Source organism: Urocitellus parryii, chromosome 14 (assembly GCF_045843805.1).
Source record: "Urocitellus parryii isolate mUroPar1 chromosome 14, mUroPar1.hap1, whole genome shotgun sequence".
Classification (NCBI taxonomy): domain Eukaryota; kingdom Metazoa; phylum Chordata; class Mammalia; order Rodentia; family Sciuridae; genus Urocitellus; species Urocitellus parryii.
This window is the reverse complement of record NC_135544.1, coordinates 16522289-16526004: the sequence shown is the minus strand read 5'-3', so window position 1 is coordinate 16526004 and position 3716 is coordinate 16522289. Positions and strand designations below refer to the sequence as shown.

Sequence of the window (3716 nt, the reverse complement as noted above, 5' to 3'; positions counted from 1 at the left end):
ACTGGTGATAGCAATAGCTGGGAGTCCTGCGCCGCTAGTCCTGCGTCACTCCTGATTCCCTGGGTCTGGCTGTGGTGCTCAGTTGGCTTTTACCTCTTTGAGTTCAGGTGGGCCGACTAGATATTTCAGTGGGATCATTAGTGCTGAGGCACATGAAGCAGGCGAACCGGAGCTAGAATGCAGCCAATTCGGGCTCGGTGTGTTCTGAGAAGGCTAGACTGTTCGCCCGGGGTCCACTTCAGCTCAACCGTGCCTAGTGGTCCTGAGCGAACAGTATTTTGACAGTTTACTTCTCCCTATGCCCGTGCAGCTGAAGGGGTTAGAGACTTGATCTCTCCGCGTCCGCCGCCATGTTGGATCATTTAGATTTTAAATTGTCACTCATCTTATCAGCTGTTCCATTTCACTCGGCAGCTCACTCTCGCGGTTAAGAGTCTGTTCTAAGGTGCTCCGCGGAAAGCGGTGTCGGCAGCGGCGGTGGCTGCAGCGGCGGCGGCGGCAGCGGCCAAGCTGTGGCCTTCGGGACCACCGTGGAGGGGGTGCGGGCTGGGGGAGGGGAGGCAGCGCCTCGGGGCCCGCGCAGGCCGGGTACTGGGCACGCGAGAGAGCTGGTGGGGTGGGGGAAAGAGATTGAGATCTAGATTTAGGGAGTGAGCGTGGGAGGAGAGATGGCGGGGGAGAAGCGAAGCGGAGAGGCGGAGAGGGGAATGAGAAGGGGCCCAGGGAGCCGGGCAGCTCGGGGGCTGCAGCCTTACTGCTCGCGCTGAAGTCGTGGCGGATTCACTCCATCTAGGCCCTTTTCTTGACACGGTGCTGAATCCTTGTCGACAGATCTCCTTTAATGATCTTTACTTCTTCTTTTAAGAAGCAGCAACATACGCTGCGGTGGCGGTGGCGCGGAGCACAGAGCAGCTCACTCACTCCCCGCCGCCATCTCCCAATTCATTCTTTATACATGTACTTTGGATAATAAAGATCATCACATTCCACCATCATTAATTACCCCATGTCCCCCTCCCTTCGCCTCCCACCCCTCTGCCCTATCTAGAATTTGCCTATTCCTCCCATGCTCCCTCTCCCTATCCCATTATGAATCAGCCTCCTTATATTAAAAAAAAATTCCACATTTGATGTTTTGAGATTGGCTAACTTCACTTAGCATTATCTTCTCTATCTCCATTCATTTACGTGCAAATGCCATGATTTTATTCTGTTTATTGCCACATTTTTTAATCCATTCATCTATTGAAAGGCATCTAGGTTGGTTCCACAGTTTAGCTACTGTTAATTGTGCTGCTATAAACATTGATGTGGCTGTGTCCCTGTAGTATGCTGTTTTTAAGTCCTTTGGGTATAGACAGAGGAGAGAGATAACTGGGTCAAATAGTGGTTCCATTTCCAATTTTCCAAGAAATCTCCATACTGCTTTCCATGTTGGCTACACCAATTTGCAGTCCCACCAGCAGTGTATGAGTGTACCTTCTTCCACACATCCTCAACAACACCTATTATTATTTGTATGCATAATTGCTGCCATTCTGAATGGAGTGAGATAAAATCTTAGAGTGGTTTTCATTTGCCTTTCTCTAATTGCTAGTGATGATGAACATTTTTTCATGTATTTGTTGATTATTTGTATATCAAGGCAAGATGATCTTTGAGAAACATCACTCACCTTGTATGTTGGAGTCACTACTCAGTTTTGCAAACTGAACAATATTTTGACAAGAGAGCCAGGAACTCAGTTTCCAGAATGTGTGCCAAATGACCTCCAATGATCTTCTCCACAAATACTTGTGAAATATGCATGTGGAACAGGTGTGCAGAAATTCTGGAATAACCAAAATTGATCAGAAGAAACGCATGATTTGGGTAATTCACTTAGAACCTTGTTGGAAAGAATCTCTCCATCTTCCTTAGCAGGCAATTGGCCCTGTTGCTAGTCCCAGTTTCTGCAAGCAGTTCAAGAGACAACCCATGGCAGACCAGCTGGAAGTAGCCCTGGCCCAATGGAGCAGGCCATGTTTTCACACACTGGCCCTTTCCTAGAGGAGCTTCATCTTCTTTTTCTCTTTAGCAAGCCTCTTGGGAAATCATACATGGGCGGGAGGTTCTGTCTGCATCGTTGCCACAGACTGGGCTGCTGGACAAATTCAGACACAAGAGGTGCAAGGCCTTCTTGGGTGGTGTCCTCCCCACCTCATGGTCACAAGGGCTGATGCCAGGGCCAGAGCACTTTAGAAATCCTGTCCCACTGAGCATGTGACTTCACTGGACAAGGACAGACTGAAATCTATGTAGAGCCCATTTGACTGGAATACTTGAACTTGCTATATTCAGGATTAGTGCTCTCTCCTGCAGCAGACCTCAGTGAGGCTCCTGCCCCTGAGGCTGTTGGATGTGTCGAAGGGGAAGTATTTTTCTGTAATCCTCTGAGTTAGAAGAGGTGGAAGTTGGAGTAACTGGAACCAAATTATTGATATTAGGAGAACAATCTTTGGCTTACTTGTTCCTGGTTGGAATTCCCTGATTTTTCATAGGAAAAGGTCAAAGCACTCCATGGAATGTCAGATAGAGTCTACACTAAAATTGCACACAGGTTCACCATCATGGTGGTGGTGTACCAGTTGGCCCAGGAGAGTCAGAGCCACTAGGATGAAGGCACATGCTTCTGCCACTTGAAAAGGGTCAGGCTGAGGTCATTCATCTTATTGCAGGGGCCACATGCTTTGCACAGGTAGTGGTCAGTGCCCTCCTGCCACCACAGTGGTGTCTGGATGGAGTTGCAGTTCATGCACTTGGTGCTTTCTGGCAGGTCCTCCAGTAGGTTTGTGATGGGGTCCAGAGGCACTTGGAGCAAGGCTCCAACTTGACTCAGCAGGCTGTGTAGCACCAGAATTTCCAAGGGTCTAGCTGCCAGGCAGGCATCAGTGGCTAACCTAAGTACTCTAGACTGATAAAAGGAGGGTATTTATGCACCCAATGTGAAATCCAGGCTCCCCACTTCTTCCTCATGTGCTATATTTGCTATGCATTATATGTTCATGTATAATAATATTTTATTGATTTGTATATATTTATTGATTTTGTATATATCAAAATAGGGTGTGTATCTATATATAGACATTACACATTATATACCTGTGTGAATAAATATTTCATGATTTGAGTATAAATTTTTAGTTCAAATTTAATATTGATAGCATTTTTAATTTATAACTTTTGTGTGTCTCTTTCTCTTTTCTCCTCCATTTCTCTCTCTCACACAGATACACTTACTCTTCTCACCTTCTACTGAGCATGCTCACAGTGTCCTGCTCCAGCTTCTGGGTGACACCAAATGCATTAATCTTCATTGTCCTTTTTACCCCCACCCACCCTTTTTATAGTATTTATCTTTGTTTGGCTTTGGATTTGCATAATACTGACCTGATAAAATGAGTTGGACAAGGTCCTCTGCTCTCCAATTTCTTGGATGTTTCCCAATGTGCAACTGTCACGTATACCTACAGTGTCTTGCTGAGTCTAACCACCACTTCAACCTCTTTACGTGCAAAATAGGTGTTGGTTGTTACCTTTCTATTGTTTAATTATCTTTATTTTAGACTAATTGTCACTTGATTTATTTGCATAAGTTTATTAATAATTTTCTGTAATATCTTTGTCTCATCTGAAGTTCTAGTGAATAGTTAACATTGTCTGTGGAGGGAGGGGGA

General features: G+C 45.8%; 1 pseudogene; it reads right to left on the bottom strand.

Annotated features, from left to right (window-relative positions):
• Positions 1–2237: 2237 nt before the first annotated feature.
• LOC144250059 (transcription factor GATA-6 pseudogene) lies at positions 2238–3356 on the bottom strand (annotated as a pseudogene).
• Positions 3357–3716: the final 360 nt, after the last annotated feature.